Here is a 23,720-nt window from a genome sequence, read left to right on the forward strand (position 1 = left end):
GCTCGAATTTGCATGAATATCATTAGCTTGAGAGTTTGCATACTACAGCTGAGTTTGATCTTTGAAAACAACACATCATAAGACAGTTATATCTTTTTTTATTCCTCTTTAATGAAACACCCTCTCACCTTTCTAGATCTGCACAGGACATACTGTCTCAGAGCAAATATTACACTGCAAGCACAGAAGAGGTGTTAGCAATTTCACATGGATTGGGATGCTTGAATTAGTGATCCTTAGAGTGAGAATAAGTGCTGTACAAGTCTACAAGACTACTGTTATTTCATCTGAGAAATTCTGATGGATATATATGTCAAAATATTAACAAATAAAAATAATTTGTGGGTAAATTGCCCTGAGTGCTTTTTAATTTGAAGTTTGGATAGCAAACATTATGAATAAAGAAATTTTTTACCTGTACCCAATTTTAAAAGGTAGGTCCACATAACACCACTGTTCACAGAAAGGCAGAGTTAATTTGGGGTCTCATGGTCGAGAGAAGGCACTCTCCACCTTCTCATCTCTTTCAACAAACATGTTTGACCCTGCTCAGCTCTTTTTCAAATCCTTCATTCAGTGTAGGATTTCAGACCTGGCCCCTACTTGGCGGAATGAGCTCCCAGAGGAGATCCAGGTAGTGTGGGAACTGGCACAATCCTGCAAGGCGTGAGAGACAGAGCTCTTGCAACAAGCTTTCGTTGGGGGCCAGTGATTTAATAACATCTATGGCCCTACCCTGCAAAACACCTCCACTGAATGACACCAGTGAATATCTGGAGGCTGCTATGGCTTAATGCTGCTAATTTATTACTTATGTTTTAATTACGTTTTATACTGTTTTATACTGTTAATGTCGATTTTACTGTGTTGGTTTTAATTTACTGTTAATTTTAACCCATCATGTACACTGCCCTGAGCCATATTGGGAGAGCAGTATAGAAATGTAAATAGTAATAGTAGTAGTAGTAGTAGTAGTAGTAGTAGTAGTAGTAGTAGTAGTAGTAGTAGTAGTAGTAGTAGTAGTAAACATGAAGATTCGGTTTTTAGTTGCTTTGTCATACAGTTGTTGTTAAGCCTTTGTCTTGTGAAGATATTTAATATGTCACCAGGAGTTGTGGGTGGGGATTACAACAGAAGAAGAGAGAATTTAACAAGTGCTGAAGTCTTGCCCTCACAGTACAGTTGCTGGAGTGGAACTCATGGGGAATTGCAAACCACACTGTTTCATTAACTTCTCCCTGGATATTATGTATGAACAACAGCTTTCATGGTCCAGTGGTGCTCCTGAATGGTCGAAGAGCAACTGCCTAAATTTTAGATCCTCCTTCTCATGCAAGGTCATTCACAGGAGCTCTGCTGATTTATCTCTAAGTCCTAATTATTGGTTAGACACGGGGCCTTTTCGCACAGGGATCTTTGTTGCAAATTGTTTGCGGAATGAAAAATCGCCATTTAAAATAGTGGAATTCGTCGTTTTGCACACCTGGCTTTGTAGTGGAATCAGTTGCGTTTTTTAGCGTTTCCCACAGGCTTCCGGTCTCGGCAGAAATCGCTAGAAAGGAAGCGCTATTGCCAAGCTCGTCCCGCCCCTGGCCGTCAAGCAGCCAATGGGCAGCTGTTAGCATGCTCCCAAACAGCCGCTTTCCCTTTAAGAAAGGTTTTTAAAAAAAAAACAGACCCATAGCAACGAATCTGTGTAGATTCGTTGCTACGGAGAGACCCATCCAGCTGCCTAATGTGAGCTGTCGTTTGATTGTATGATCGTTTGCACGCTGCCTCGAGTGATAAAAAAAAATCCCCCCCCCCCTTCTCACGGGCTCGATTTTCGGCTGAATTTATGTGTAAAAAATAAAGGGACTTTATTTCAGCAAACGGGCTTTTAAGTGGTTTGTGCTTAGTGACTAAAGGTGAAGGAATGAAGCCAGGGAAGCCTCTAAACAGAAAGAGGCTCGCCGGTGCGTTTATCCCCGCTCGCTCCGAGAAAAAAAAAATGGCGATCGCTTCGCCGGAAGCTCAGAGAAGAGAGCCAGGGGGAGGGACTTTGAAGAACCAGCAACAATGGTAACGCACAGGTCTTTAGCGCTAGTGTTGCAGATTGGTTGCAGGAGTGTATCGCCATCCGGAGGGTGAATCCACTTTTCTGGATTCCCCTGAAAGCGCTAAAACGAAGCGCTTATTGCTGATCGGTTTCAGGAGTGTTGCAGATTGTCTACGACGTCGTGGGTAATGCCAAATTAGTAGCGTTTTCAATTAGCAACCATTGTGCTATTTTTAAGCCGTGGGAAATGGCCCACGGTATATGTCAACAGTGTTTGAAAAAGGCAGAGGCTTTGTAATGCCGTTAAGATTTCCCCACCATGATAATACGTTAATATCACAAAGGGCTTCTGTTTACTTCAAATCTGTTCTGCTAAATGCATAGAAATGCATTACCTCCTGTCTTTTTAAGCCTCCGGCAAAGGGAAGAATGCCAGGAATTAACCAGATGCACCTACATGACCCGGAGGTGACCTAAGCACATCAGGGACGATGCTCCAGGTTTGGGGCAAAACTCTATGATAGATAATTCTACCATAATTCCCCCAAAGTTACAGCATTCACCCCTCCCCCACATCCCCAATGTGCTTATGTCATTTCTGGGTTACATAGATACATCCGGTTATCTTCTGCCATTCCTTCCCGATCCTGGTAAGTGCACCTCCCATCCCTTGCCAGCTGCTCCAATGGAGCTGGCACCCCTATTTAACGATTATGAAAAACCTAAAGAGAACAGTGTGTGTACTTTAGTCACACTGTTTAAATTTCTAAAAAGGAAACCAATGACACGGAAAACTGCTGACACCCTTTTAGAGCACCCAAAGAATTGTGAAGAATATGCCGTGTATGTCACTCATCTATTTCAACAGAATGGCTCTATTGCAGAGAAACCTATGGGACATATCAGCTTCTCTGTCATTCTCCCCAATATAATCAGCATTACTTCTAAATTCCATATGGCGATGAGGATACCTCTTCTACCGTGTGACTTCTAAGAAATTTACCTTTGGCAGTGCAGACTAAATCAGAGCTGCCTCAGTGACCCTGGGGAGGGCAAAAAGACATGGTATAAATTCAGTAAAATAACAAAATTGTGAATGCTTAATGTGATTGCTTAATTTGGCTTATTGTATGTAAGTGTGGTGATATTCCACCCCCCTCATGGTTTACACATCAGTTAAGCACACGTGTACTCTTTCTACAATTTGTAGGGAGACTCGCCCGAAGAAACGTTGACGTTTTAACTTTGAAACTGTCAACCTTGCCTAACACGACAACAGCATCATTAGTGTTATGAAACAAGGAATATTTCGAAATGGGAAATTTTCTGCAGTCAAAGACTGTCCAGTAAATGCCCCCCCCCCAATCTCTGCATAGGAAACAATATGACCTCCAGGCATAGAGATATGCATTGCCTATGCACAGTTCATCCCCTGGAAAATAAGAAAGCTGTTATGTTGTCTGTGTTATTTAGAAATTGCTAGGTGCAGGCTCATAAACTTCAGTGATGGGATCGAGTTTTTCCGATGGAGTTAAAATGTGAAGAAAGAACTGGTATCTATTATTCACGACAGGCATCCAGGGTGGCTTTTGCTCGCTAGAGTGCACACGTGCACACAGAGGGACCAGTAAGCGACAGGTATTTGCAAAGAGGGCTTGAGATAACCTTACAAGGAGCTCTGCAAAGATGAAAGGGGCACATTTTCAAAGTCGAGCACTGAGAGCCCCCAACCTTTTGAGCCTGAAGGCACTTTTGGAATTCTGATGACATACCCCTTTACGTGCAAACCACAAAATGGCTGCCAAAAGAGGTGGAGCCAAGAACAACGTTCAAAAAAGAAAATCAATTGAAAGAAATATAATAAAATAAAATGGCTGCCACAAGAAGAAGAAACAACCCCAAAATCTCAGGCAGTGAGGTCATGCATAGGTCTAATAGTAACACTTTGACATTCAAGCAGAAGCTGTGTTTAACATAATTATTAATATTATTCTTTATTAAATTTCTATTCTGCTCTGTCTTGGGTGGCACAGGGCAGATAGCGTCATATTTAAAATTCCATTAAACTATCTAGTTCACTCTAAAATCTAATGGGCGTTAAAATTCCAGAATAAATTATCCCCAGTGTTTGCCCACAAAATTCCAGTCTGGGATTGGACCAATGGTCAAACAGATGACGAAGGCAGATGTAGGTGTGGCTGGGAGGTTTGAGAGATCAATATTGGTTCTTATTAGGCCTCAACCATAGACCTGATGGAACATCTCTGCCCTACAAGCCATGCGGAACTGTGGTAGGTCCCACAGAGTTCTGGCCTCCTTTGGCAGGGCAAGGATGTCTTTTAAAATGAACATCCAGTTTAAAAATATTCTTGTACACACTCAAGTTTATCTTAAGCATACAGTGAAGATCTTTGCGGCATCTTACAAATCTGCACAGCCAATCAGCTCTCCAACAGCCAATCAGAAGTCTTGCTGTGCAAAAGCCTAACCAGGCCCCACCCACTTTCTAAAAAGACTAGCTGGACACAAAAAAAGGTGTCTGCAGGCATCCTGGTGCTCATGGCACCGCTTTGGGGACTCTGGCCCAGTGCGCTCTGGATGCCCAATCTTCAGCCTCCCAAGGAGTCTCCATAGGAAACGTCCCACACACAGATGAAAAAGAAGAGTTGGTTTTTATACCCCACTTTTCATTGGACAAAGGTGTCTCCAAGCAGCTTACAATCGCCGTCCCTCCCTCTCCCCATAACAGACACTCTGTGAGGTAGATGAGGCTGAGAGAGCTCTGACAGGACTGCTCTGTAAGAACAGCACTATCAAGGCTGTGATGAGCCCAAGATCACCCAGCTGGCTGCATGTGGAGGAGCAAGGAATCAAACCTGGCTGTTCCTAACCACAACACCAAGCTGTTTCCGACATGGATATACACATAGCTTGGCTCTCTTTAAGCAAAGCAATTTGTCACTTGACAAGAAACCAGATAACTGATGGACCAGCTGCTTCATAGAGTTAAAATCAAATGAATCCGCTTACTTATTGAAATCATATGCCTGAGGCTGAAGGAGACCATCCCCTCCAATTATCATCAAGCAAAGGGTCTTGAGCACAAAGTCCCGTACACCAGGGGTAGTCAACCTGTGGTCCTCCAGATGTCCACGGACTACAATTCCCATGAGCCCCTGCCAGCAAATGCTGGCAGGGGCTCATGGGAATTGTAGTCCATGGACATCTGGAGGACCACAGGTTGACTACCCCTGCCCTACACTTCCTGCAATCCAAAAGCCGTCACAACCTGTTACGTTCTGCAGCTAGAGGATTCTTCTGTAAACATTACACCGAAACAATGCTTCAGGCATGGAAAACCATCTTGCCCAACAGCCGACTTAAGTCTCTCAATAGTAACTTCTAAGACCTGTGGTTTTCCAGTAACCACCCCGTCCCTCGGCAAGACAGTTGCCTTTCTCTGAAGCAGCAGGACAGTCCCTTCGGAAATGGAGCTACGCTATAGCAGGAAAACAACAGGGTCACGATTTACCAGACGCATCAGTTTCGTGGGTCACAGACCGCTGTGATCGCAGCTGGCAGAGAGGGACTGAAGTAACCCTTCACACGGCTGGAAAACACACGGATAAAGTGAGTGCCAACGGGGATGCCCAACATTCATGAAACCATTCAGCTTGCCACCGCAATCACTGCGATATTTCTCTCTTTCTAACAATGTTATACTGATCTGACCAATGGGAGAGAAACTGAGCAGTGTGAATGGGGCACAGTGCTTACTAAGATCTGGGAGAGATCTGGGTTCAGAGCTCCACTCAGCCTTGAAGCTCACGGAAAGGCCTCAGGCCAGTCATTCTTGTTCTCACCACCCCCAACTTTGGGCTGATCCTGCGTAGAGCAGGGGGTTGGACTAGATGGCCTGTCTGGCCCCTTCCAACTCTATGATTCTGTGATTCATAGAGTTCTGGTGACGATAAAGCAGAGGAAAGCAGAACTAAGCACACTGCCCTGGACTTCTTTGGGAGGAAATAACGGGTTTGAAGTTTAAGAGATGGATAATAGAATCAAATTGGTTGTAAAATTGCACATAAATTGTTATTAACTTGTAATCGTCCAGTTACTCCCACCAGACTGCTTTGGCAGAAAAGGAGTTTTCCCAGTACAGGTTTTTGCCAACATAATACAATCTCCACTTTTAAATTCAAAAATTTCATATCCATCTAGTTCTTTAGCAGCAGATAAACCCCTTCAGTGAATACCAGTCAGTGCCTGGTTTAATTATTTGGGTTGACCTTTCTGTCCACACAGAAATCAGCGCTCAGCGTCCCCGTTCTTGAAGACACCTCTGAGGAGGATTTGATTGGTTCTTGTCCAGCTCTGCCAGTCTCAGAGCAAGTGGCGATTACCACTAGATGGAACAACTGAGATCTAGGCTTCTGGGAATTCAGGATGGCAGTTCTGCATTAGTGCCTCAGACTTCTCTGCCGGTAGCAGTTAATGCAGAGGTAGTTCCTCTCCCGCCCAGTCCAGTCTTACCATCCTCTACTTTCCTTAATGCCTCAAGAGTTTCCCCGAGAGACAGACAGTTCTCCCCGCCTCAAGAATACGCCTTTTCTCAACACTCTGTTCAAGGAAAGGGAGGCGGAGATGAGACGCTTGGCTGTGACCTTGAGGATTTTGAGTTGGGAACGTGTAGGCCTCCTGTACAGAACTCAGTTGATAACCCCTCTGTCCCAGATCAAGCGGCCTCCTTTAAAAACGGGTGTGTTTTTATGGATTTAGAGGGGGAACTAGAAACATCAGAGAAATCCAATTGATTGTTAAATTTACTGTGTTAGAACCTGATGGGGTGAGGGAACAAACTACATGACTCTGATTTTTTTTCCTATTCCTGTGTATGTTATGTTTACAGGAAACATGGGCACAGGAGTCTGGCAACCCTACACTTCAGGGCTACCATGTCCTTGCAGTACCAGCTGATAAAACCTACCTCCTTGCTGCTGTGATTCATTGAATAGCGTGTGTGAAGAATATGCCGGCATTTCTTGCTTTCCAGTGAAACACTGTGCAGGAAGTGCAGCTTCCTTGTGACAAGGCAGTGTTCTATCATCCATGTCCCTCTCAATCTCACCCCAGTCACAGTTAGCTGCCATTGGAAGAATCTGACACAAAGTACAATGACTTAGAATCATAGAGTTGGGACCTCCGGGGTCATCTTGTTAGATTAGATTGAGTGTATGTACAATCCAATCATTGTGTTGTGCCCAATTAAGAAATAACCATTTTGGTTCCAATGGAGCGTGTCCAGAGGAGGGTAACAAAGATGGTGAGGGGTTTGGAGACCAAGACATATGAGGAAAGGTTGGGGGAGCTTGGTCTGTTTAACCTGGAGAGGAAGCGACTGAGAGGAGATCTGACAACCATCTTCAAGTATTTAAAAGGGTGCCATATAGAGGATGGAGCAGAGTTGTTCTCTCTTGCCCCAGAGGGACGGACCAGAACCAATGGGATGAAATTAATTCAAAAGAAATTCCATCTAAACATCTGGAAGAAGTTCCTGACAATTAGAGCGGTTTCTCAGTGGGACAGGGTTCCTCGGGAGGTGGTGGGTTCTCCATCTTTGGAAATTTTTAAACAGAGGCTAGATAGCCATCTGACGGAGAGGCTGATTCTGTGAAGGCTCAAGGGAATGGCAGGTTACAGTGGGTGAGCAATTGGGATGTGAGTGTCCTGCATGGTGCAGCGGGTTGGACTAGATGACCCATGAGGTCCCTTCCAACTCTATGATTCTATGATTATTTCTGGAGATGGCTGAAGCGGCCAAAATTTTCTTCTGTCATTGAAGGTTGATAGCTACTAGCTAACGAAAAAGCTTCGGGGGCTCCAATCAGATTCTACTTCTGCTCTCCCCTTCTAAGGAACCTACATCTGTTGTGCCTGAGGGCCTATTTTTATGACACCCCATCCAGTTCATTCTGTCACACAACAAGGCATTGAATAAAATTCCCTCTGTCAGACAAACACTTCTTTGAGACAGTGGCTGGTCAGTCCTGTGGAGTCTGTGTTGTAATGTTCAGTCAACTGCTATGCATTAATAGTCTCCTTGATATTGCGGGATCCTGTTTTGCTGACAGGATGTATGTCCTTGATTCTGGGAGTCGCAGGTTCCTTCAAGCATAAAGGATCTTATAGCTTGTTTCATCAAAGTTTGCTTTTAAGTTGACAATAAGAGCCTGCTGGATGTCAAAGATGACACATTAATGGCTAATACATTTCCACCTCCCAGGGGCTGAGCTATATATGCAAGAGGAGTTCTCCTCTCTTCGCTTATGGTTGCTAGTGGGAGTCAAAGGCCATTGAATGAAAGACACTAGAGCAGGGGTAGTCAAACTGCGGCCCTCCAGAGGTCCATGGACTACAATTCCCAGGAGCCCCTGCCAGCATTTGCTGGCAGGAGCTCATGGGAATTGTAGGCCATGGACCTCTGGAGGGCCGCAGTTTGACTACCCCTGCACTAAAGCAAGGTCAGTGATTATTCTAGCAGTCAAGCTAGATACCAGTGACCAGTGATTAGGATTCCTGGTGATATTTTTAAAAGACAACTAGCATCACCTATATAACTGCGGTGAAGATTGAGGAAGCGTTGCGATATGAGGACATATTTAACTCCTGACTCATTCAGTGTTTAATTCAGTGGGAGGGAAGGGGGAACCATAAAAATTAGTGTAGTTATTTTATTCTTGCTAGGCTAGTTGCAAAGTCGTGTCTGACCCATCGCGACCCCATGGACAATGATCCTCCAGGCCTTCCTGTCCTCTACAATTCCTCAAAGTCCATTTAAGTTTGCACCGACTGCTTCAGTGATTCCATCCAGCCACCTCATTCTCTGTCGTCCCCTTCTTCTTTTGCCCTGAATTGCTCCCAGCATTAGGCTCTTCTCCAGGGAGTCCTTCCTTCTCATGAGGTGGCCAAAGTATTTGAGTTTCATCTTCAGGATCTGGCCTTCTAAAGAGCAGTACGGGCTAATCTCCTCTAGGACTGACCAGTTTGTTCACCTTGCAGTCCAAGGGACATCAACATTAAAACAATACAAAACATTAAAACAATCTAACCAGAAAGTTACCAATCCAATAAAAAGCATTGCCCTCTTTAGATGTGGCTCTAGCCCATATTTTCTCAACTGCTAAACCTAAGAGTGACACTCTATGATCATTTACGCACCGGAGGTTTCATGCTGGGCTGCAGGCTGGAGTTTTAGTTGTGGCAGGTTGCCCCACCTCTTCCTGCACCCACATGGGGGAGCATTTGGCCTCGTGTGCCTCATCCACCCCCTATTTGTACTCCTGCATGGGAGTTGGGGTAGTAAAGTTCCCAGTGCGTAAACAGTCCACAAGACACAAATAGATCAACATCGGAGAGAAGAAAGATCAGCCTCTCAGAGTCTGAAGAAGAATTTAAACCCATTAAAACTGAGGTGAGAAATTTGGTCTTGGGCTCTATAGAGAGAGTAAGGATAAAATATAATGCAATGGGTCCTCTGGAACAATTCCCCCATGTCCTCCTGCAGTGCATCAAAGACCAGTGGGGAAAATGTGGGAAAAGGGGAGGACATGCTGGTGTCATGCTAGCTCACAGCATCAGTTCTGGCAAAAACGAGTTAAACAAAAGAAAAACAAAAAGGGGAGAGAAACTTGAAAGGACAAGAACAACAACAACAAAAAAGAACGTTGAAAATTGGTTAGGACCCTAAAGGCTGGGTATCTGGACAATATAAATGATAAAAGTATATAAACATTTATTGTGTGCTACTTATGAAATTAAAAACACACACAAAGCCCATGGGCTATTCTTAGAAAAACATAATATGCAGTATTCAGCAGTGAACTGTAGACCTAACGCATTTCAAACCAAATTGGGCCTTCTTCAGAGGTCTAATTATGGACACACATAATGATAGAGTGGAAAGCACATAAAACAACCAGTATTAGCAGCAGAGTTTTAAAACTTATTTTTCAGGTTAACAAAATCAATGGAGACGGAGCCTACAGAAAATGCCCATTTGTCTGATAATTGTCTCATTCTCTCAAGCTGCTTGAACGTTCTAGTGCAGATGCATTGGCTTCATGGCCACTCACGAGAGTTTACAAGCAGCTTGAGAAAAACAGACCCAAAACTGGTTAAACCACAGAGTTTTGGATGAACCCTAAAGTGTCACCCTGATGTCATGCTGTCATGTTGGGTTTTCATCCCATTACCCCCCTCCCACCCTTCAAACTGCCATCCGCAGCTGAAAACTGTGAGCCTCCGAAATTCCTTTCCCAGAAGATACATTTGGCCCTTTCCAGACTTCAATGGACAAAGAAGGGAGTAACTTTGGGTCTGCCCTGCTTCTACATGGCAGCAGTTTGGTGTAGCGGTTAGGAGTGCGGAAAGCCAGCTTGGTGTAGTGGTTAGGAGTGCGGACTTCTAATCTGGCAAGCCGGGCTCAATTCCACACTCCCCCACTTGTGTAAAGACAAGTTATGAAAGCGCTACGGACAGAGCAGGTAGGGGAGAAAATAAATGAGAAAGCTGAAGCAAAACACTCCCAGTCTACAGGGCTCTATTCCAAGAATGCGATTTGCTTCCTTCCCCACAATAACCCAGAAACCTACTCTCCCCCATTACCAAAGCTGAATACTTTTCGCCCTGCCATATAGCTACAGGCATTTCAAGTGCAAGCCTATTTTCAGTGTCACCACGGGGAGGTGGAGAGGAGGATTTATCTAAAGGGTGTGTTGCTTCAGGAAATTATTTTCCGTGTCAGCAGTATCTTCTGAGCCATGCCAAACAACAACAACACAGACACAACCATCCCTATCCACACAACCCTTACAACAAGTGTGTGCAGGATAATTTAAGGTGGAGAAGGAAATCCTATTTGCACAGATTCTGCCCATCTTGGATTGGAGCTGCAGTTTAAGCAATCCATTCCTGGCAGTCCATCCAAGAAATTGCCTATCTGAGCTGGTACTGCACCTAACAGCCTCCTTTCCTGTATTTTTCAATAAGGTTTCATCATTTCGGAGATGTGAGGCGACAATCACAAAGGAGCTTGGGAGTCCAGATGTTGTAGACATGGGGTTGCCAGCCCAACCCCCCAGTGGAGGCAGGGATGGAGGCACGGACAGGCCTTGCCCCCAATCAGCTAGCCAGCAGAGGAACTTAACAAGATGAAGAGGATGGCCTGGGAGACATCACTGGTGATGTGACAACATCGCTTCCGGTGTGCACAGGAAGTGACATCATCACCCTGGCAATATCCTGCTAATGCATTCTGAGCCATGCCAGAGTATTTGGGCAACAACTTTATAGGAGAAGCCATTTTTACCGTAGAGTTTTTACCCTGATACCAGGACATTGCTGCCATGCCACAGCCAGATGTGACAGAGACATGTCAACGGTGACATTACCTGGGCTTCCTTCCCACTCCTGGTAATTCCCCCCTCCCCATCCTGCCAGCTGCCAGGAGGGACCTGGCAACCCTGTGAAGACAGAATTTGTGCTGTCTTACTTTGAAAGCTCAAGTCCTGCTTAGTTACCCACATACAAAGCTGAATCCTAAGTATTTGTGGCTTAGGCTCTACTTATATAGTTCACTATCCTTTGGCCTGACTTCCAGTGCAATCCTAAGAGATTTAACAGAGGGTGTAGCTCTGCTTAGAGTTACACTGTTTCAGCCTTGTACACCTTGATGGACCTGCCCAGTGCTCCCTTGTTCTTGCTGTCTGTTAAGCTCTTCAAGCCTGCTCCAGCCTTTATTCCCATATGAAACCCAGCTCCCTTTCCCGGAACAGTGTCAGCTCCTGACCCTCTAGCATGGGGGCAGCCAGATGGTGGCTCTCCAGATGTCCATGGGTTACAGTCACCATGAGCCTCTGCCAACATGGAGATTTGGAGAGCCACAGTTTGGCCAGCCCTGCTCTAGCCTATCCCTGTTATTATCCTTCAAGGCTCATCCCCGGAATCCAGTCGGCATCATATCTTTTGACAAGACAGAAGGAAGGGAGGGGACAATGGCCTAATGGTTGGAAAATTTTAAAGGAACTTTCTAAAGGAAATTATAGAAGGCAGTACTTTAAAGGAGAAATCAAAAGACACACAAAGTCAGGTGGTTTCCATTGTATCAGGCCATTTGGAATCAGAGCACAGTGGCTAGCATTTTTTCCATGGGTACAATATAAGCAGCCCAAAGGGTAGAAAGATGGTGTAAATCCCTTGAGGTGGATTCCTGAGCTGGAAAGCTAATGCCTCTACATAGGCAATGCATGCAACGGCCTTTGCAAACCAATAAATATATTTATTGGTGTGGCAAGGCCCAACACTATACACTATTCTTCGGTCATACCATTACTGAATGTATTCTATATGGATAGTATATTACTGCAACAGAATTGTGGGTGTGCCTTATGAGAACTGTGGAAGGGGTTAAAATTTAGGGAAGTCAATCACGGCTTTATTCTCAGCCAATACTGCATGTGCAGTTTTTTTTTTTTTAATGCAACCTACTTTTCAAGGAAGCAAGAGAAAACCCAGGCAATTGTATGTGGAATTTATTATACTACATTGACTTAAAATGGCTTTCCGAATTCTTCAGCCCCTTACCAGTGACAAAAGTGACAAGCGATGACAGTATCCCCAGGCAAGAACAGATTATGCATATGATATGCTAGTTCATTAGGAAGGCGGCTGTAGCATGCGTGATCTGTTCTACAAGCCGAAGATAACTTGGGTAGCTTCCCCATGAACAGTTTAATGCTTATGCTCCTGAGCAGTTATTAAAACAATCTGCAGAACAGACAGCTCATCTGGAAAGCGGAACACTAAGTTTGCTCTGTAGGAGGCATAGAAAGAGGTAATCGAATTGAGGGGGGGAGTTAGAACTCCGGCCTGTAGAATACAGTAGGGAGGGGAGATGAGTTCACATCATGTTTTTTGACACAGATTTGAATAGAGGAGTCGTGGCTCAGTGACAGAGGGTCCCAGGTTAATCCCTGGCAGAAGGTCCCAGGTTCAATCCCTGGCATCTCCAGTTGGATGCAACAGGTAGGAGGTGATGTGAAATACCACTGTAACCTTGAGTGGACAACACCAACCTTAATGCACCAACAGGCTGATTCAGTCTAAGTAGACACTAATGGTCTGATTCAGTTGATGACAGATTCATGGGACTCATATATGTGGACACCATGACTGATCATGCTGGGAGGGGGAAAGGGCAGGGGTAGTCAACCTGTGGTCCTCCAGATGTTCATGGACTACAATTCCCATGAGCCCCAGCCAACAAACACTGGCAGGGGCTCATGGGAATTGTAGTCCATGGACATCTGGAGGACCACAGGTTGACTACCCCTGGACTAGGGTATTAGACTTTGTGCCGGACCTGCGCGTTTGTAGGCATGTACAGTTCATGCAGGTTTACTAGCATATGCAAATAGTTCTTTCCTTAGAATTAAGAACCTAGATCTTTTTTCGGGGTTCCTTTCATGTGGAAAGAGCAGCATGTGTGTACTATATAAACTTGTGTTTATGTAGAATCTATGGATGCCTTCAAACTAATGTAAAGGTATAGCCTGTCCTCAAGATCCATTTCATCCCTTCCCACACCTTTTCATGCGAACCTCATACTTTTCTCAAAAAAAATTTCTCAAAAATTTTAACTTTAGCTTTAAAGCACAATGACCGTTTATGCACTGGTAATTTCACTGCCCCAGCTCCCATGCAGGAGCACAAATTGGGGGCAGATGAGGTCCACCAGGACAAATGCTCCCCCATGTGGGTGCAGGAAGAGGTGTGGCAACCTGCCATGACTAAAACTCCAGCCTGCAGCCCGGCATGAAACCTCCAGTGCGGAAACGGTCAATGGGAGGCTGTGAATTTGAAGTGGGGAGCTACCAGGGGTAAAGATTTTGCTGTGATGGTACTTCATTTGTGGAATTCCTTTCCCACATACATTGATCATGATCCCAATTTCAATAGTTCAAGGGATGTTAGATTTGTTCTGGATTCATTTGATTTGGTTTTATTGAATTATTTTTCAACTACTCCAATATATGTAATGGCTTTGCCATCTATTGGGTTTTTTCCTGTTTTATCTTTATGGCTGTTAGTTGGTGTTTTAATAATGTGGCCTTTTAATTATTTTAGTGATCGCATCTCTTTGTTAGGTGTCTTTGGGCTCTATGGCTGAAAGGTGGGAGAAATCTTTGAAAATACATTAGCCAAGTTAACTGCAACAAATCTAAATTAATCTCTACAGGATCCCTTGCCCTGAAGTCAGGCTGAAAAGCAACCCCAAGTGACTTCCGTGGACCTGCATTTAAATACAGATTTGTTGGACAACCTGCAGGTCTTTAACTTATGCATTCATCCATTTTACATGGAAAGAAGAAATCTGGCCCCTTCATTTAATATAAACATAAGACTGCGCTCCGGAGGGTGAGTGAAATAGAATGAGGTCGGAAGGCTTCGCTCCTTGTAAAGTAGCACCAGCGTATCTGAATTCTGTGCAAAGTACTCTTAGGACCTGATCAAATATTAATTAAAGGAGTGTAGTCGTTCTACATTTGACCAAGGGAATGCCATTAGTGAATTCTCATTTTTCTGCCAAAAGGAAAGGCGGGGTGGGGTGGAATCAAGCACCGCAAAATTCAGAAGACATTAATTCAGAATGAAAAGTTCCAAGGTGTATAACGCTTCAATTAAGCCACTCTGCTATGCTACAGCATGCTCCAACAGAAGCCCTGAAAACCTATTCATTCTAGGCAAATACATATTAGTATTTAAGAACCCATCAATATGAAATATGATAGGAAATTGCTGCAACTTAATCAAAGTTTTAAGGGCTCACCACTTGATTGCCCTCTTGAGACCTATCCAATGACAGACAATCTAAAGCAAAAAAAAATGTCCCTATGGAGTATTCAGAAGAGGGAAAGGACAGAGATGTGTCTCCCATTTTCAGCATTTCTTTATCTCAGGAATTCATGTAACGGGCTTACTTTCTTAGTCTGGTCCACCCATTGTTCTCTTCTGTTCCACTTATTCAACTGATATTTTTAGCCTGCATCTGAACACATGAAGCAGCCATATGCTGAATCAGACCACTGGTCCATCAAGGGCTTCTCTCCAGAATCTCAGGCAAAGTTTTTCCCCACCAGCAGCTACCTGGAGATGCCAAGGATTAAATTTGGGACCTTATAGAGCAGATATTGTACTGCTGAGTCACAATCCCTCCCATTTTTTGCAAAGTGCTCAAGGTAGTTATGTTTCCTCCATCCTGTGAGGTAGGGAGGTCTGGTAATGCCATCCAAATGAGAGCTACATCTTTCTCAGTTCACTGACTTCAATGGTGTAACTCTGCTTAGGCCCTATGACAAAGTGGGCATTTGAACCTCTCCAGTCCCTGTCATGTTGGGTGTCAGACCATAAGGCAGCCTTTCTCAACTTTTTTACCCTTGACAAACCCCTGAAACATTCTTCAGGCTTTGAGAAACCCCAGAAGTGCCACAATCACACAGAATATGGTGGGGAGTTGTAACTGTATACACACCCACATGGGGCCCCTCCCCTTTCTACCCCCTTCAGGCCCATCATTGGCCATTGGGGGGTGGACAGGGTTAGACTGGCAGCGATATCTCCAGATTGCTCCTGGCCAGGCTGGGGGGATGGGCTGTGTTGCCTCCCTATTGCTCGCAAGTTCAGGGAGTGCCTTGCGATTGGTCCAAAGATTGGACTGGCCCCGTCCACTCTCCGCCCACCTAGGCCTTAGCTTTTTATTATTATACAGGGAAGCTGCTCCAGATTTATGCTGAAGGAAATGCTATGAAGGCTGAATACCTTGTCAGATAGACACCACTAACCCCCTGAAGGAGTAGCTCTGGTGACTCAATAAGGTGAGATAGAAAGCAAGCAAGGCACATGAGGCTCATCTGGAAGAAAAAGTGGCAATCCTACTATAAGGGTTGCCAACTGTGGATTGGGAAATACCTGGAGACTTTGAAGATGGAGCCAAGAGTGGGTGGGATTTGGGGCAGGCTGGGGCCTCAGTGGCATCCACCCCGCAAAGCAGTCATTTTCTCCAAGGGAAAATTATCTCTGTCACCTGCAGATGAGTTGTAAAATCAGGGGATCCCCAGTGGCATTTATATCTCCCATGCAACCAAAGCACCTTTTTTTATTAGACCTTTTGCCAGGCTAAATTCAAATTAAGAGGTCTTTTAGCCCTAATCCTGCTAAATCATTGAGCATGCATCAAGCTAAGCTATGTCTGTTTGAATCCCCGATTCCAGTGAGAGAGTTCAGGATGCACTTAATTCTCTCCCACAGAAATCAGCAGCATTTAAAAATGTGCTTAGCTCTGGCTGGATCACCCCAACATTTGTACAAAAAGGCACAGAAAATGGTTCAAGCAGATCCATGGAATTCATGAATTTTTCAATCCTATGCATATTTACTAAGGATTGTCCAGAGGAACTCAATCGGTCTCACTCTTGAAAGGACACAGAATTAGTCTACGCACGATAGAGAAACATGTGCAACCTACTCATGCTTATTCAGAGATACACTCAACCCTATTCAAAGGGACTTGCTCTCAGGTAAGTGCCTTCAGGAATCTATTCATGCAGGTAGATCCTTTGGGCAATTACTTTGCTGTAGGCTCCACTCTTCAATGGGGCTTACTCCCAAACCACTGCCCAAGGGAATGTTAGCCTGAAATCCTAGTCAGGGGTGGCCAAACTGTGGCTCTCCAGATGTCCATGGACATCTGGAGAGCCACAGTTTGGCCAATCCTGTCCCTCTTCTTACTGTGTCTACTTCTGATAGTTCATAGAATCATAGAATCATAGAGTTGGAAGGGGCCATACAGGCCATTTAGTCCAACCCCCTGCTCTACGCAGGATCAGCCCTAAGCATCCTAAAGCAGAGGAATGACAGAGGAACTGAGAGAAACTGATTGATTCCATCTTGGATCTCCTTTTCCAAGAGCCAGTTTGGTGTAGTGGTTAAACTGGAGAGCCAGTTTGGTGTAGTGGTTAGGAGTGTGGACTTCTAATCTGGCATGCCGGGTTCAATTCTGCGCTCCCCCACATGCAACCAGTTGGGTGACCTTGGGCTCGCCACGGCACTGATAAAACTGTTCTGACCGAGCAGTGATATCAGCGCTCTCTCAGCCTCACCCACCCCACAGGGTGTCTGTTGTGAGGAGAGGAATGGGAAGGCGACTGTAAGCCACTTTGAGCCTCCTTCGGGTAGGGAAAAGCGGCATATAAGAACCAACTTTTCTTCTTCTTCTTCCTTCTTCCAGAAAAGTTTCTTGTGACATCATCAGATGCACCACCTGCCAGGACAGCCATGGAGTGAATTCCAGCACAAACAGCAGCAGAGAGAAAAAACTGGTGTTGAAAAAGAGGCTTTGTGCTCCACTCATAAATTCTGAAATTCCCTTTGGAAATGACCGCCTGGGGCTGCTGCAGAGAGCTCCCAACTTCACCTGGGAGGTAATCAGAGGACACCCGGAAAGAGAGAGGGGAAAAAACCCCACAGCTGGCTGACTGTGTACCATTTTGTTCTCCCCAGTGAGAATGATCTATAGCCCGGGTGCAATTGACAACTGGAAATGTTGCTGGGTGTAACACTTTATTATCCATTTGCTCAGGCACAGCAGCCAAACGTAGTTAAAGGCCACCAAGGAATAAAGTGCAAAGCAGAGGAAATGGAGTGAAGGACTTCGGGCAGCCAAGAATCAAGAGAGAGGCAGCTTTACGCGCTGGTTTGTTGCTTTGTCCCTGAAAACCGCTTGCTTGCAACAATATTTTTTCTGGAACGCCATTTCCCTGTCCTCTGTGAGCGCCTGTGCCTGGAATTTTAGACAGGTTGTCCCAATGGGATGGGCAGCAAAATGAGAGACATTTTGTCTTCCCAAGTGCAGGCCGAACAATAGCATGACAGGAATGTACAATGACCCGCAAGGCCTTTCCCAATACAATGTCTTGGATTCAAAGAGCCGCTTTCAAGGAGATGCTCAAAGGTCATCTTCATGATTCTGGGGATCTGAGCAAAAATCCAGGTGGAGTCTCAGAATCACAGCCCAATTCCCTGCCCCCTTCCACTGGGGCCAAGCATGGGTGGCCTTCACTCCATGCAAGGTTGAGGTGGGGGGCACTGCTGCCACTGGAAACCAGCTTCCCAAGCCCCAGATGGGGCAGGTGAAAGTGGTGGCAGAAGCCTACTTTTTCTTCTTCTCATCCCCCCTCCTTGGGGCCATGGGTGGTTCCAGCAAGTGGGGTCTGGGGCAGCTGCCTCTGATGCCCATTTGCGAAGATTCTTCAGCCAAATGTCCATATCAAATGAAAAATTGCTCCCAATTCCATTAGGGCTCAGCAGGATTCCAAAGCAGCAACAGGAGTGTTGTTGATATGAAGAAAAATCCGTGAACCAGTCATTCTACTGTGGAGGATCTTGGCCATATTTGTCAGCAAAGCCCATGGAAATGATGACCAAACTGCGGCCATAACAATACTGAAATACATGAGCAATGCTTTGAACAAACAAAAACGGCTAGGTGCATCCTCAATGAAGAAGTCAGTTCACATCCCTAGCCACTTCCAGCAATCCTGCATCATTATGGCCGCATTCCCCTGTATCATTACTTCGGAGTCAATATGCATATGATTGTGCTGTAAGAATCCAAGTAAACCTCTGAAGCAACATAAGCTAAACCCAGATAAAACTCCTGTGCACGTTGCCCAATCATGACACAGCACTTCAGAGATGCTGGCTCCTATACCTCCAAGTTTACATATCCCTTATACTGAAAGCCTGTAAGGAGTCTCGAAGCAGCTTACAAACACCTTTCCCTCCCTCTCCCCACAGCAGATACCCTGTATGGTAAGTGGGGGGTGATAAAGAGAACTGGAACTGGCCTAAGGTCACCCAGCTGGCTGCATGTGGAGGAGTGAGGAATCAAACCTCACTCCTCACGATAGCCATCTGACGGAGAGGCTGATTCTGTGAAAGCTTAAGGGGGTGGCAGGTTACAGTGGATGAGCGATAGGGTATCCTACATTGTGCAGGGGGTTGGACTAGATGACCCATGAGGTCCCTTCCAACTCTATTATTAGATGATTCTATGATTCTGTAAACCCAAACCTCTAGATCAGAGTCTGCCACTCTTAACCACTCCAGCTCCAGAGCCACCCTCCCAGTAGAACCAGAGGCTCCCCTGAATTTCAGCTAATCTCCAGATCACAGAGATCTGGAGAAAATGTATGCTTTGGAAGGTGATCGGTATGGCATCAGAGGTCCCTCCTCCCCAGACTCCATCCCCAAATCTCCAAGAAGGCTAGCCTGCTAGCTGTGGTATGTCACTAGGGCAGGGGTGGCCAAACTGTGTCTCTCCACATGTCCATGGACTACAATTCCCGTGAGCCCCTGCCAGTACATGCGATATGATTCTTCATAAGCTTCAACTACCCATTCCTCCATATCAAGCCTCTGTTAAAGAGGCATGGCTTTTTTTCCCTCTAGACCTGTTGGCAACCCCAAATGTGAGCCAAAGATTCACAGGGGCAGAGGCTTATGGGAATTGTACTCCATGGACATCTGTTTGGGGCCAGATCTTCCCTGAATCTGTCTAAAACAGGGGTAGTCGAACTGCGGCCCTCCAGATGTCCATGGACTACAATTCCCAGGAGCCCCTGCCAGCATTCGCTGGCAGGGGCTCCTGGGAATTGTAGTCCATGGACATCTGGAGGGCCGCAGTTTGACTACCCCTGGTCTAAAAGATCCATACCAGAGCCTGTTCTGAATCATCTTCTGCGTGATCTGCAGAGAAACCTCCCATCTTGGAGTGCCTCTTTCCCTCCGTCGGCCCCCTCTCCAAGAACATTAGGCTAACTGCTTGTCACTCCCTCACGGATTACCTTTTCCTTCCCTCTTATTAGATCTTTCAGTTGCCTGCCTCCAACTGTGTGGCTCAGAGCCTTTTCTCAATTTATTGCAGATAAAGTAGTAATAGATAGCAGGGCAATCTTCTTGCCCAAAAAACTTGGAGTGACTCATCTTCTGGAAAGCAAGCTGCGTGAATCACAGCTGGAATGACTCAGAGGCATAGCAAAGCAGGTATCTGGTTGGCAACAAAAAGATAAAATAATGCCCTGTTGAGCCACGGATGCAGATTTAAAAGGGGAGTTTCCACTTTTTAAAAAAAAAATTACAAAAATAAAGAAGTAAGGGACACGATTTTGTTTTAATAAGACACACGAAGAAGCCGATTAAACTGTGACTCACGGAATGTCGCCCCTTATGTCCTATTTACTATATGCAGCTCAGCCAGGCTTCCTTTTGTCCTCATCCAAGTAAAATCATGGTGAGTTATTTATATTTCCGAAGCCTGGCTATATAAGTGTAATGAACAGCCCCATGGCAGTTCATTAAGTGAACTCATCAGTAATTGCAAGGAAGTACAAAGGCAAATCCAAATTACTATTTTGGAAAGCAGAACAGTCCTGCTCATTTCACAAATGGGGTACTTTTTCAAAGTTTCCATCCTGGACAGGAAAAATGATTGGCAACAACAGCAGGAGGGATGTCGTCTTGGAATAACAGAAAACCAGGCCAGGGAGTGGCTTCACTTCCATCACATGGAGATCTCCAATCCATCCAACAGCCAACCATGGGGACCAGTTGTTGGTATGGTGTGAGACAACAACGGCCCTGACAACCAGTTGCCAAGGGGATATACCTCTTTTTAGAGATGTAGTGGCTGGTGAAGTGGTTATCTGGAGAACTGGGTTTGATTCCCCACTCCTCCTCCACATGCAGCCACTTGGGCCAATCACAGTTCTCTCAGAGCTCTCTCAGCCTCTTCTACCTCACAGGGTGTCTGCTGTGGGGAGAGGACGGGTAGGCGATTGGAAGCCGCTTTGAGACTCTTTTGTGTAGCAATAAGCGGACGTACAAAAAAATGTTCTTCATATGCAAATGGAGATGCTGTAGTATCTCAGCTACCAACTTAATGGGTTAGATTTAACGACATTTGCATTTGTTTGCTCAAGACCTTTGGTCAGAGGAGCGTAATAATAAAAGGAAAGGATTTAGCAACAGTATAAAAATGACTCAGGTATCTATTCATTATGTCTTGATATTCATTTGCCTTGTTACAATGACATAGTAATGCATTCCTTTTTTTCAGCCTTTAAAACAATTTATTATAATCTTTCCCCTTGTGTGTGTGTTGAAGATATTTTTAATTGTAGGTAGAAAACAAGCTTCATCAAAAGATGGGGCCAGGAAATAGCCTCTGAGCAAGAGTCCCTGACAGCTAGCTCATATGAATAGCAGGCATCTCAACAGCAAGGAAATGCTGGTTTCTCTGCCCAATAAGCTACTTGTACGCTAGTTTTCAATCGATACAAACCATTCAAAATATATAGTCTGTAGTTTGATAATAGCCCTGTTCACAAGCCACACTGATTTCACAATGTACGTTTGATTGTTTTATAAGTGCACTGAGCAATTCTCATGTTACATTCAACTTATACACAGCTGAACATGTCATTTATAACCCATATTTATCCAGGCCGTGGTTTAATTTGTAAAGTTTTCACATGTGCAGGCAGATTGTACATACATTAATTGTAAACAAAATAAGAAGAAGAGTTGGCTTTCATACCCCGCTTTGCACTGCCCGATGGAATCTCAAAACATCTTACATTCACTTTCCCTTCTTCTCCCCACAACAGACACTCTGTGAGGTAGGTGGGGCTGAGAGAGCTCTGACAGGACTGCTCTGTGAGAACAGCACTACCAGAGCTGTGACGAGCCCACAGGTACCCAGCTGGCTGCATGGAGAGGGGCAGGGAATCAAACCCATTCCCCAGATGAGAAGCTGCTGCGCTTAACCACTAAAGCAAGCTGGCTGAAGTTAAACCCCTAGATCAGGGAAAGTCAACCTGTGGTCCTCCAGATGTTCATGGACTACAAGTCCCATGAGCCCCTGCCATCAGACGCTGGAGGGGCTCATTAGAAATGTAGTCCATGGACATCTGGAGGACCACAGGTTGACTACCCCTGCCCTAGATGAAGTTGAATTCCTTCTAGCCAGCTCAGACTGATGATCAAGAGGGAGATAAAGACACCAAGGCACAATCAGTAAAGCTGCCCCTGGTTTTCTAACCAAACACAATACACAATTTACATACTGACTCAGGTACAACAAACTAGAAGACCTAGATCTGTTTTTTATCATGATGTCTTTGACTGACTGCTTAGAATTGCCTCTGAATTCCCAAAATACCATTATATACTCACGTATAAGCCTAGTTTTTCAGCACCTTTTTTCACACAGAAAAAGCCCTCCTCAGCCTATACACGGATATATACGGGAATTGAAATAAAAGCCTGCTCCAGCCAGCCAATCGTTGTTCTAGCAGCTTGTATGGTTTGACTGAGGGGCCCTGATCTTTTTTTCCCTTTTGCCTTCATTTCTTCCTCTTCTTAATCACTTCTTCCAAACTATTCTTTTGGTTTCTATGGGTGAAAAGTGGGGTACAAAACCCAGCAGCTATTCATCCTCTTGACTTTTCTGTATTTGTTGGGGGGGGAGGTTGGATGGGAGAACCTGTGATGATGGAGCATCCCCCCCCCCCCCGGTTTATATGCAAGTCAATAAGTTTGCCCAGATTTTGTGGTAAAATTAGGCTCCTCGGCTTATATGCAGGTTGGCTTATATGCGAGTATATACGGTTACTCAAATCTGGTATTACTAATAATCACAAAAAAGCTCTTGTTATATCAGATAGTTGGAGTTTCTTTTGCCTTTTTCAGAACTTGGGAACAAAATTGCAGTCACCTCCTCTTCACCAAAAGTTTATAGTGACATTTATACTGAAGTCACTTTTTACCTAAAAATACTATACAAATGGCATAAAGATGCCACAAGAGACATAAACGAAGCAGGGAAACTAGGAAAGGAAGAGCAAGATCAGACTGAATATCGAGGAAGGCGAAAGTTGGAAAAATAGCCTGTTCAGATAGCCCTCGTGGTAAATTCTTGAGGAGGCCAATCCACAGCAGATTTTGATCAGGTCTGCAGGATTTCCGTTTCCAGGCCTGAGAAGAATGGCTGGATCAACCTCGTTGAGTTCATAATACAGCCAAGCCTTATGAGTCAGACAAACTTCGGCAACATCACTAATCCCAAAAGCAGTGCAGCAGAGTGAGTGGCCGATGGCTCGCTCTCTCCCCGACCCCCTCCCCTCCCAAAAACACCATTACTGAACTGAATGGCTCCCATTGATTGTATATTAACTTCTCCCCCATGCTTCCATCGACAAAACCTAATTAGCATAGCAACAGTAATTCAAGCTGGAAATCATTTCCCAGCAGGAAAAACAAAAACAAAACCGTTCAGACGGAGACAAGAAATAGAACAGAAATTAGCGAGCGTTTAGACAAAAACAGGCTAAAAATAGTAATTATCAAATTCCTGGTATATAATTGAATCATTTCCATGGGAAACATGCCATATTCTTTGGTAGAAATGAGTTCTCCTTGTTCGTAGCTATAGCTCATTAAGGGTGATGTGTTGCCATAGATACCGGGGACTAGGGTCTGCTGTTCAAGGCAAAAGGCAGATGTGATA

The 23,720-nt window shown here is 44.9% G+C and overlaps 1 protein-coding gene across 1 annotated transcript in view; it reads right to left on the bottom strand.

Moving 5' to 3' along the window:
* GPR158 (G protein-coupled receptor 158) overlaps positions 1-23,720 on the bottom strand; it is a 118,129-nt gene that overhangs the window by 55,752 nt on the left and 38,657 nt on the right. The window lies entirely within an intron of this gene.

This window comes from Paroedura picta, chromosome 11 (genome assembly GCF_049243985.1).
Source record: "Paroedura picta isolate Pp20150507F chromosome 11, Ppicta_v3.0, whole genome shotgun sequence".
NCBI lineage: Eukaryota > Metazoa > Chordata > Lepidosauria > Squamata > Gekkonidae > Paroedura > Paroedura picta.